At 49.6% G+C, this 12,826-nt stretch overlaps 1 protein-coding gene across 2 annotated transcripts in view; it reads right to left on the reverse strand.

The window, feature by feature from the left end:
• Positions 1-1,178, reverse strand: part of DNMT3A (DNA methyltransferase 3 alpha) — a 1,562,966-nt gene extending 1,561,788 nt beyond the window's left edge. Inside the window, exon 1 of one of the 2 annotated variants that reach the window (XM_069233637.1) lies at positions 1,045-1,178. The gene's annotated coding sequence lies outside the window, so the exon portion shown is untranslated. The remainder of the gene's footprint in view (positions 1-1,044) is intronic. The other variant, XM_069233638.1, reaches the window with a different exon arrangement.
• Between the last annotated feature and the right edge of the window lie 11,648 nt (positions 1,179-12,826).

Genomic DNA, 12,826 nt, shown 5'->3' on the forward strand with positions numbered 1-12,826 from the left:
CACGAGTTACAGTTTCCTTATGGCACGAGTTATAGTTACTAGACATAACTATAACTGGCGAATCTCGGTGGTTGTTGGTGTTTAAAACGTTACGTTGACACTGAAATTTTCACCTGACTCTAACGTCACTTTGAACAGTTTTTTCAGTGAAAACAAAATCTATATAGTACATATATACATACACACCTTTTTTTTTTTTTTTTTACTGAAATTTCCAAAAGATAAATATGCATATCTATATATCCATCCAGACAGGGCAGGGGCCCCCGCACCTGTCGAGGCGCAGACACCGGTGCCACCGTCCCTGCTGTCCAGACACAAGCCATTACAGGCCTCCGTGACCCCTTCCATCAGGACACGGTGCTCGCCGACCGCGACCCTTCCTTCAGGTCACGGGCGGCTCCGCGCGCTCGCCCTCGGTTCGGTGCACCTGGCTCCTACATATTCAGGCCCGCGCCTATGCGCAGCCGGGAGACACATGTCTCGGAAAAACCGTCTAACTGATCTGACAGCGCCAAAGCCCCCGGGGCGCCAGAGAAGGGGCAGCGTCTGGTGCAACTCCCGGCTGCGCGGATCCGGGCACACCTGTACGAGGCGGGACCCGCGCTGCCGGCGGCGGGGGAGGCCGCACCTGGGGGCACAGAGGCTGTACCTAGAGGATAAAGAGACACCTGGCGCCCCCAGGTTTAGAAAATGGTCGCTGCCAGCAGCCAAGGTAGAACGGCAGGGACTCTACCACTTCTGCATATGGAGGGGAGTACAGACATCCCCCAACCCTCACCTGGGGAGGTACCAAGTGTCACCTGCGATGGGGGTGTTATATGTTGGCTTGATCGCCCCGCAGCGGGAGAATGCACAGGCTGGCGGGGGCAGACGGCTATGTATCCTACTGCGCGTGCAGAACCGAATTTAAATCGCATCCTGTGCGGAGACCGGCTGTCTGTGCCGGGTGCTGTCATGGATCCCCCCCCCCCCCCCCCGCCCTCCCGGACAGGTGACACCGCCCCCTCCCCCGTCCTCCTGCTCCCAAGGCCTGCCGCTCACCTGCTGCCGGCCCCGGGCTCCGCTGCTGCCGCTTAGTTCTCCGTTCCCTACCCAGCTTTCTCCCGGGCCGGTGCGGCCTCCCGTCCTTCAGCAGCGGCTCCCTCTGCACTGCGCTCCGGCGCCGGGGACAGGCCGCGGGGTCCGAGCGCCGCCTGCTGCCACCGACGGATCAGGCGAGCCGCCGCACGGCCTTAGCGCCGCCGGCTGCCGCGCGCGGGGGTAGCCTAGGACAAGGCTAGAGGCCGCGCGGTCCTAGCGCCGCCGGGTGCAGGAACCACAAACCGTGTCTTATCTCCGTCCGCTGCAAAGGCAGTATCTAAGGGCCATCAGGGACAGTCCACGCACAGCGTCACCAGGGTGCCCCCTACAGGCGCAGCTGCAAATATTTATGTTACTCCGACATTCATATAGTACTTACGGTACCTCTGCATGGGTCGCTGAAGTGCTTGCCTACAGGGGTTGGTAGCCCGCTGCACAGTGAGGCTGGAAAGATGCATTAATCGTATGATAGTTATCAAATGCTGCCCCCACGTCAGTATGGAATCCTCCTTTTCTAGCAGCAGTGCTTTCAATGGAAGAATAGAAGTGCAGGTACTCTGTACCAGAGTACCTGCTTGTTTCTGAGAAGTGCTGGTACTCTCAAATTAAAGGTATTTATTTTTTCTTCAAAAGTGCAGGTACTCTACCTCTCAAAATAAAAAAGTGCAGGTACTCAGTACCGGAAAGTACCGGCCCATTTAAAGCACTGTCTAGCAGAACGCCAACACTTTACTAGGTCTGGGTTTAACTCGCCAAAATCCTCATGATACACACAATACTGCATGTTTTGTCCTGTTAAAATACAGAGGGTTTGACCGGCAGAAATTGAACAAAGGTTCAGTTATTTAACAATAATTATCAGATACGTTAAGTAGCAGAACTCCAACACTTTACTAGGTCTGGGTTTAACTCGCCAAAATCCTCATGATACACACAATACTGCATGTTTTGCCCTGTTAAAATACAGAGGGTTTGACCGGCAGAAATTGAACAAAGGTTCAGTTATTTAACAATAATTATCAGATACTTTAACTACCTGACAAAAAACTAATAACGACCCATGAGTAGACAGGAGTTTATGGGTGGGTCGTAATATTACGAGGAACTCGTAATCAGGCCCACTAAGTACCAGGCTGAAAAGAATAAAACAAGACCACACATAGGTCCTCATTACAACCCTGGTGGTCGGTGGAGAAATGGCGGTAATACCGCCAACATGCCAGCGGAAAAAAAAATGGCATTACAAGCATGGCGGTAAACGCGATGCTAAACCAGCATTTCTCCACCCCGACGGCCCGGGTGGTAACGACCGCTGGGCTGGAGACTTCGGTCTCCAGACCAGCGGCTGTCACAACACCGCTGGCGGTATCACGACCCTGCATACCGCCATGGATTTCGTGGGGTTTGGTACCGCCACAAAATCCATGGCGTTAGGCACTATCAGTGCCAGGGAATTCCTTCCCTGGCACTGATAGGGGTCTCCCCCACCCCGAGTCCTCCCCCACACCCCTGTCCCCCCTAACACCCCCGAAAGGTGGCAGGACCTCCCTTCCCGTCCCCCCAACATCGACACACACCCCCCCTTCACGCACACAGAAAATACAACCACACATACCCGCACGCATACTAACAAACATTCCAACAGACACACACAGTCATACACGCACACATACTCACAGACATACACACAGACAGACACGCACACATTTCCAAACACACAACACCCCCCGCATGCATACACGCACTCACACACCTCTACAGACTCACACTCACACCCCCATGCACGCACACAACACCCCCTCACCCCCCTCCCCTAACCAACAATCACCTTACCTGGTCCGGTGATCCTCCGGGAGGGAACGGGATCCATGGGGGCTGCTCCACCGCTAGCACCCCGTCACCAGAACACCCCCACGCCGAATCATGGGACGTGACTCGGTGGGCGGTGTTCTGATGACGTGGCGGTGAAGGTAGAGCAGCCTCCACTTCCCCGCCGACCGCCAGTATGGCTGCTGGCGGCTCTCCGTCCGAAAAAGGACAGAGGGCTGCCAGCAGTCATAATACGCTGCACGGAAAACCGCCTGCACTGGCGGTCTTCAGCACGGCGGTACCTTGGCAGTCTTTCAAAAAGACTGCCGAGGTCGAAGTGAGGGCCATAATCTTGGAAAGCTTGATGGTTCTACAAATAATTCTTCTATAGTGTTTCTGACAGTGGCGGCTATTTAGTTTGTCACAAGGGAAATAGTAAAGTCTGTCCATTATTTATCTATGACCTAGGTGAGTACATCATTTTTGCACCTAGCGAAGAAACATTACTTTTACCCAGATACCCGCTAAGTAGCAGCGATCGTGTACTGTTTAGCTGTCAGCCAGAAAGAGAGTGAAGAAACTTAAGTATTTATTTGGCGACCTCCTAAATATCATTTTACATATTATTTGCCTGCTAGCAGGGCAAAAAAATATCACTTTGTATTTGACCTTAGGCTTAATTGCAGAGATTCTGTATTGTATAGCGGGCTGCCAGTCGAGGACCAAAAACAATAAAAATGTGTTTGGCAGCTGGGTAAATAGAGGAGATTTTTTTCTTTTTCACCAATGGCTAGTCAAATGTACAAAGTTAGGCCCAGATTTACTAAGCACTCCCATTGTTGCATCACATAGGTCAAAGCAAAGCAACACAAGTGCTCTACGGACATTTACAAAGCCACACAAATCAATGTTTATGTGGCCTTCCTTCACTTTTCATCTACAAAGTAACACAACACAGTGCCTTGCGCTTCCCTGGACTGGGGCTGTGTTACATGGGAGGAGCATGGGTATTCCTCGAGTATCCACCCATGTATTTTGATGCTAACCTAGATTTACTAAAGTCGGTAAACCATGGTTTGGGCCAAAATGGTGCACCAAATCAGCCTTGGCGTAACAAGGAGAAATGTTCAATATAACCTTGGCGCAAGGCGGCAACAAGTGCGGCAGCACAGGGAGCGAGCTGAACAGCAACATATCTTTGTAAATATGGTGCAGTTCCGCTTTTGACTATTCACACAACGCAGTGCAACCACTTAGCTTGTGTGCTTCCCTGTATGAACTGTCAGTAAATCTACTTCTAAATTTTACCAGGCCTCTGGCTAAATAGTTGATATGCCATAATATGTACATGTCCAGGGCTATTTCTCGGACAGCATATAATTTTGTGACATTTTTCTCTCATATTTTTCAGTTTTAAACATTTGAAAACTCTGTGAAGTTCACAAGGTTTACAGAATGAAAAGAAAAATTTACAAAATTCTTGGTGGTTAACATTTTCAACCCTGTACTCTAAAACCTCCTTTGAAAATGGAGACTGTCTGCTGGTGCTGCTGACATAGACTGTCTTAATTAACAAGACTTCTGCGCTGTATTTTTGTGCAATAATTTTCAGTGTAAAAGAGCTTTCCAGAGGGGCGTGTCTTGGGGGCCTCAAGATGGTGGTTGCATTCTGACTGTGCTCTGGACCCCTCCGTCATTGGCACCCATCGCCTACAGTGTTCTGCCCTGCAGGCAGTGCCGCCGGTATACTCCCTGAATGCTCCTGAGGTCAGATTGTGGTGATGTGAACACCATCTGAGCTGCCGCCTGACCCACCCAGTGGCCTAAGATGGCAGATCTGAGCTGCATTCAGCCAGTGGATCCCACCAGATGGAGGATTCCGCCATAGGCCAGTGTCAACAGCAGGACGTATCTGAGCAGCCACCCGGATGGACCTAATGAGTGCGACGAATAGTGCAGCGGACCTCAGCACAGATCCTCCAGCCAATTGACATGGTGTCCAGGCCAGCAGGAATTAAAAAGTCCAAGCGCCGCAGCGACCTTGGACTCCCCCACCACCCCCATCCAGGGACCTTTCACTGACTTGCTCAGCTCTTCAGCCAGACCGACATATCCAAAGCTGCAGCCACTGGTCTGACATTAGGGATCTTCCGTAGCCTTGCCAGGCATCGTGGAATTGATTCACGCCAGGGCAACCTGGGCCTGCGGCTTCTGCGGCTGGCTCTGGCGTGGGCTTCTCAACCTGCTGGAGTGGTGGCCCGCGGGGACGGTGGTATGTTCCCATCCTGAGACGGTGCAGCATTGCACATCACGGAGACATTGATCTCCCCATCCTTCAGTGAACACCTTAACTGGGCCTATGCTGCACCGGGGATCCAACTTCCTGGTCCAGAAATGGGCCTCCGCTGTGAGAGCATTTAAGTAGCCAGCACCAGCCCCTAGTGATTGCTGCGGGGTCGCGGAGTGGCCTCACAGCGGGAGATTGGCTGTGGGCCCCCCCACCTGCTTTGGATCCGGTTGGGCCTCGGATGCAGTGGGCATCCGGGCAGTCCCACATGCCTGTGGGGGGAGCAGACCGCTGTGCCCTGCTCTGGGACCTGCCAGGCACTGTGGGGTTGAGACCGCACCCCACTGCCTAGTGTTGGCAGAGGTAGTGGGACCCCCCCCTACCTACCTGCACCAGGTCCCCTTCCTCATTCTCGTCCAGACTGCTGGGGCTCCGTATCAGGAACAAGACCGGACTTGAGCGTTGGCTGCTCGTGCTTCCATGAACCAGTAAGTGGGCCAACCCTCTGCACCCTAGCTCACGATCATCCGGAAGTATGGAGAAAGATAAAAATAGCAAGCCAAACCCCTCTCCTAACCACGAATAGACCAGTTCACTACCACGCCTGGTGCCTCTAGAAGTGACGCCACGGCTAGAGGCATGACTGCAATCAACAGATTACACACAATCCTCCAGGCTATACCATCCTCCCAGAATGCCCTAGAGACAAAGATTGGAGAGGTGCAGGAAGATGTCGGTCTCCTGCGCCAAGACCTGCAGAATGCAGTGGGTCATATCACAGAAGTGGAGAGCCGGTTGTCCACAGTGGAGGATGACGTCATGGAGCACAAGACTAAAGTTGCCCAGTTTTTGACCCAGACAGGCGAGCTTCATCATCGAGCAGAGGATGCTGAGAATCTGTCAAGGCGCAACAACCTGCTTCGTAGGGCTCCCCGAGGAGGTTGAAAACTCACGCCCCACTGAGTTCTTAGAACAGTGGCTCAAATCTTGGATGCCTGCAGGCAAATTGTCCCCATGGTTCATGATAGAAAGTGCCAACAGTGCACTAGGCCCTATGCCTTCACCAGAACCCCAAAGACGCCCGCTGATATAGAAATTTCTCAACTTCAGAGACTGGGACAACATCCTCAAAGAAGCAAGAGCGTAGTTTCAACTTCACCACAAGAACTCTAGAATACTCATTTTACCAGACTACACACAGGAAGTCCAAAACAAATGTTGCTCTTACCAAGCGGTCAGACAGAAGCTTAGAGCAATGCAGTTGTGCTATATGCTCCTGTTCCCAGCACCACTCAACGTGATTATGGATGGCAAATCATTCTTCTTCAACCCCTAAGTCAACAGGGGAATTTCTTACAGAAGAGAACCAATTCCACCGTGCAACGCTCCCTCCCCAGCCCGGCAAAGATCAACGCTCGACATGGGGAATGCTCCTGGACGGACACCGCGAGAGGGACTGTGCCCGGTCTCGTCGGAGGAAGTACCGTAGTGCATCTTTATCAATGGGTCTTGGGTCACCAAAGTTCTCGACGTCCCAGAGGCCTGACTCACCTGTGATTGGAGTAGGAAATCTCCCCTCAACAATGCCTTAGTAAGAGCAGCTAAGCTATTTCCCTCTACCCTTCTAGCCAAACCGCCTAGGTGAGAGACACCTGACTGGTAAACTCCCCATCCTTGCTACCTGGAGACCTCACCAGCTAACCACCTGTGATACGGCGGACACTATTACATGGATCTGGCTTCCTGGGGGGGTCCACCACTCCACTCATATCTTGGACAAATTGTTTTTGGTTTGGTTGACACAAGTTTGGGCAACTTTCTTGTTTACCGTTTTATAGGTTCTAGCCCTATTTTCACAGGTGGTCACATTAGTCCATTACTGACACTCCATACGCTTGCTGTGACCAGGCAGGCACTCTATTTAGGGGCCCACAGTCCATGGTCCACACAAACCTTCATGGTCCCTCATGCATCCATCCGCTGACTCCCCACGCCCACAAGGCTTTCCTACACTGTAATATCATGGAATGTCAGTGGCCTGCTGGGTAAGGTTAAGCATTCCGCTGTACTTAGGAGTGTCCACCACTCCTCTCTCTCTACTGTGACACTAAAAGAAACCCACTCAATGGACTCCAGCTGCCCTATGTTTGCCCGACATGGTTTTGACAGAGTCTACCATGCTGGGTTCATTAGAGGCTCTAGAGAGGTAGAGATACTACTCCATCGCACCCTTGCTTTGACAATTACCACAGCAAGGTAAGACACACCAGGGGCGCTATATCGCTCTGACTAGGTTGCTGGGCGGCCAACCACTAATCTCCTATGTGTATATGCCCCCCAACTGCACTAAATGCGTTCCTAGACATTCTCTTGGGTGTGATAACACAAATTCCATCTAGCTTTACTCTTATGGGGAGTGACTTTAACGCTGTTCTAGACCCTTTTGTTGACCGTACAGGCCCTCCTTCCAGTGTTTGATGTAGATGTACTAAATTGCAATGTAACTGGGCCAACAGACTGGGTCTCTGCGATGTATGGTGGATATGGCATCCTAGGTTGTGACAATTTACATATACTTTGGCAGCGCACCACACACACGGATATATCTCTTCTTTATAACAGCCCCACATGTGCTCTCTGTGGTTCATGCTCAAATCCCTCCCCATGGTATATCCCACCATGCCCCACTTCTGTTAACGTGTGAGTGATTCCGGTGCAATGTAGCGCCCAATGTGGTGTCTAAATGCTTAGCACCTCCTAGATGAATCCTTCACCCAGGCCCTAGGGGAGGAACTCATGCACTACTTTCAGGCTAATGTTGGGTCGCTGCAGTCACCCGGGTATCTTTGGCAGTTTGCAAGGCCACCCTTAAGTGGCATGCACGTCACCTCCTTCGAGGAGCAAAGCATGCCAGAAACCAACATGTCACAAGTCTTGAAGCCCAGACCCGATGCCTCAAGGCGCAGCTTTGCCCCTCCACTCATGCTGCCATCACCAGGCAGCTACTGTCCCTTCAGGAGGAGATTCGTCACCTCTCCCTTGAAACTGCAAAGCACATGTGGCGAGCTTTGTCAGCATGGGTTTATAGATGGGGAAAAAAATGGAAAGCTGCTGTACTTGTTGGCATCTCAACCCTTGGCCAGTAGGGTTATCCGAGAGATAATTGATGAGATGGGCCACTTTCACCGTGCCTCCCTAGCCATCGCCCGAGTCTTTGCTACATACTATGCAAAGCTCTAGCAGAGCGCCTGAGCCCTCCAGCCAAACAGGCAGCCCTCCTTCTCAAAGAGGTGTCACTCCTCTGAATCTCCAAAGGCAGGAACTCAACAAACCTATTACCTTGGAGGTGATTAAGGTGGCCATCTCAGAGCTGGCAACTGGTAAATCCCCAGGACTTGATGGAGACCCTGCAGAGTATTACAGTAAATACAGGGAACATCTGGCTCCACACCTGCTGAACTTGTATGAAGAAGCAGTGCAGAAAAGGGCTTTCCCTCCTGAGCTGGATCAGGCCACGGTGGTAGTTATTCCAAAGTCATTGCCCTCCCCAGTCTTGTGTGCAGCCTAATGCCCCCATATCGCTCCTGAACACTGAAATAAAGATGTTCTCCACTATTCTGGCCCAATGCCTGCGTAAGGTACTTTGATCCTTAATCCACCTATTCAGTGTGGTTTTATGCCTGCCAGGAGCATGAAACACTGTCTCAGACGACTGCAAATGGCCTTGGCTTGCTGTCATCTCCTACCCCCCCCCCAAATTGGCACTGCTCCTCAGCGATTATGGGAAGACCTTCAACACCATTGAACGGCGTGATGTCAGACATCTTTCCTATTAGATGTGGGACTCATGAGGGCTGCCCCTTTTCTTCACTTCTTCTCGCGTTAGCGGTAGAGCCCCTGGTGAGGATCCTGAGAGGTGACCCTTTGATACAGGAATGTGTCTGGCACATTGGGCGCGAAGACCGCATTGCATTATACGTGGATGACGTCCACTTATACTTGGCCAACCCAGCTACCAGCGGCCCCGATGTCTGCAGCTCCTGAGTCTCTTCACGGAGGTGTTGGGGCTGGCACTTAATCCAGGCAGATCCATATTAGTTCCATTAAACCCTGCAAGGGATTGCTTTGACTGGCAACACAATATCCCGATCCGGCGCATTAGCTTTCGCTACTGGGGCATCACTGTCACTCTGGAGACTGAATTGGCGTTATCCCTTAACATTACACCCCTTATTTGTAAGATTAAAGAGGACCTTCACAGGTGGTAGGCGCTTACCCTCAATGTTATTGGGTAGGATTGCCCTATATAAAATGGTGATAATGCCCCGCTTTCTTTACCTCCTCCAAAATTATCCCCACATGATATCCAGGCACTGGTTTAATGAAATGGACAATGGCGAAACAGTTCCTGTGGCATAATTCACGCACCCGCTTGGCTTTTTCTACCTGCCAGTGGGGCATCTACGAGGAGGGCTCGGAATGTCAAACCTATATCTTTATTACCTAGCCTCACAATTGTTGGTGGTCCATGACTGCCTTGGATGTGGGTGGTCGGACCTGACAGACCAACCAGAGCTCCTTACCTTAGGCTTTCCTCGTATTCTGGTGCTGCTTTATGGTGCCCCACTTCCTAACAGTATCCCTGAGGTGACCGACACAGTGTTCAGCGGGTGGAGGGCCATGTTGTGCTCCACGGGCTGATGGTCTAAACTCATCCAACAGACCCCCTTATGGCATGGTATGTGGCTTGGGGAGATATCTGCTTTGGAGGGATTTGGCAAATGGTACACCATTGGTATCACACGTCTGGGTGATGTCTGGAGTGGATCACATATGGTTTTGTACCACAAACTCAGACAGCAGTGCTCCCTTTCAAACACACAATTCCATAAATACTTAAAACTAACACAAGCATTGAGGGCCCATATCCCGCCTGACACAGTGCTTCCCGAATTCAGCCCAGTAGAAGCAAAAGTTATGATGGGAGCGCAGGGTAAAGGCGATGTGTCTTAAATATATTGCACCCTGAGTATTAACACACTGGATTCCCTGACAGGCCTTAGAGCTCAATGAGAGGGTTGGCTGGGGCAGCTAGAGGACGTGGACTGGCAGGGCACCCTGATGGCCCCCAGAGTTCTGACCATGTCATCATGTTTTCTCCTTGTCCAGACTTACTACCTACATTGCACTTATCTCACCCCAGAGAGGATGCACAAGGTGGGACTTCGAGCTAGCTGTCTGTGCCGTCGCAGCGCGCAGCCCTGTGCTGACTTTCCCATATGGTGTAGGCCTGTACCGATATAGAGCGGTATTGAGAGATGATTGTTGCTAAAATCTCCACCACCCTGTGCGTTAACATAGACAGTGCTCCGCTAGCAATTCTACTGGGGTTTCTCAAGGGTGTGGGAGGTAGCCGGGCAGATCGTGCTTTTCTGGGGGCAGCACTGCTGGTTCCGAAAAGAGACATTGTAGCCCAGTGGACACTTGCAAAGCCCCCGTCTTTGGCCCAGTGGAAGTGTTGCGTCAATTGGTGCGCCCAACAGGAGAAACCAGTATATGAAGCGAGGTGCTGCCCGGCTAAGCATGATAAAATATGAAGGGTATTGACTGGGAATGTAGAATCAGACATGCTATAAGAAGATTGACAGGGGGATCCATAGTTTTATTGTAATATCTGCTGGCTACTACTTTGTATGGTTATGGGTGGGCCCAACTGTAGCATGTGTATGTGTTTTCCTGATGAACTTTAATGTGACTTGTTATACCTTCAAAACAATAACATTGTTTATTAAAAAAAAAGAGCTATCCAATTCAGTGTGTTTAATACATGTGGATGTGGGTGGCACACTGGCACTGTGATGCAGTAGTATTTATTTGTTATTTTTTTAAAACTATTTTTATTGAAACAGAGCTCAACGTACAATGCCTTAAGCAGATACTGCAGAATATGTTAATTATAACCATAGTGCCTATTTTCATAGCGCATATTAAAGTGTGAAACTTCAGAGTTACTAAACTCAGTTGGACAAGCATCTTGGCCACTTTTCCACCCAACCTCCCATTCTCTCACTCCCTTTGGGTTTTCCCCACCCTTATTCTTCTATTAATCTTCAGAGTCCCTGAATGTCGACCATCACAACCATACTGTCTCGCAGTAGTATTTCTTGACTTGTTGGTGGATGCAAAGATATGCAGATTGAAAAAGCTTGTATGCACTCAACTGCAATAGTACATCCTTTATGAACAAAACTGGACTAGAAACCAAAATCCGCCTTGGCAAAAATGTTCAAACAAGTCTTGCTGAATAGTAGACAGAGACTAGAATGGTGTAATGGGGTTATGGTTGAGTTATGGCAGACCATCACGCTCTGAAAAAAGCCTTGTAGACTGCAGTCCATGTGGAAAATGCTAGTGTTGCAGAATTTCCTGCCTGCATCGTATATAAGCAGGAAATGCTGGAAATCTGTATTTACTGTATACATACAGAATTTTATTCAACAGGTTGGTTACTTTCAAAGGAATTGTTATAGATAAAGCAGTGTTGATTTTAATAAGGATACTTCTAGATTGTGGGGGAATGACACCTTGCAACTTGCTATGGAAAATGTGTAACAAAAAGTGAAGGCTGTAACCCAAGGGTATGTGTTACCTTGCTAGTTTCCTTACTAACGATCTAAAGCTATAAGTACATCTGCACAGGCTGTCCCCCCAAAAACCTCCATACGGTCTTGAACTTGGATGAAAATGTAAACTTGGCCTTTTTAACAGGGCATACCTCACGATATTGTATCATTGTACACAAACTCACTCTTTTTTTACAGTAGATCTTCATAATCGCTAACTAAAGGTTTCAAAGAAGAATTTTGTTTGGTGGAATGCACGTAGGACTAGCAATACGAACAAAAATCTTTCTTTCCAAGTCAGAAAAATACAGTACTGAAGTATACACAAAAACTAGAAGGTGCTTGTACCTTCTGAGTCTGAGCTGTGACCCCCGAATAGTTCTCAGATTCTATAAGCTACTTGAGTACTAAGGTGAACGATAATCTATACAAGGGGTGCTTTTTATACTATTCTTATGCATTCCTAAATACAAAGATTTCTCTATGCTATGAGGCAAATTTGCTAGACCAACATGTAAAATGTAGTTAACTTTGCTATGATATGTCTATCTTCTGGATTCCCAAATGTGATGTTGCCTCTGAACTGTTGCCCCAATTCACCCAGACATTAAACGATAATCACCAATTGCCCCATCTATACATTGCTTCTCTCAGAACCCCCATGCTATCTCTCACCTGTGCCTCAGATACTCTTGGTGTGATACCCTCGCATTCCCCCCACTCTATCAATGTGCCACAGATTTTATGTCTTCACCCCCAGTCGCCTCTCTAAGTTGGTGTGATGATCTGTACACAGGACTTGAAGTTAACTTTCAGCGCTCTGCGGATGAGCAAGCATAATACTCTGAACCCACTAGTTACCCTCTAGTCTGCGGAATATTTTTTTGGCAGTGCACTCAAAACACTGTTACCAGTTGGCAGGTGGCTTCATTTCTCTGGAGTAAGCAATATGCAGAGGTGGCTAAATTCAGAATCTGAAACTATATTTTCCACAAGACCACAAATCTCCAATGATGCCTTGGAA

This window comes from Pleurodeles waltl, chromosome 5, assembly GCF_031143425.1.
Source record: "Pleurodeles waltl isolate 20211129_DDA chromosome 5, aPleWal1.hap1.20221129, whole genome shotgun sequence".
Lineage (NCBI taxonomy): Eukaryota > Metazoa > Chordata > Amphibia > Caudata > Salamandridae > Pleurodeles > Pleurodeles waltl.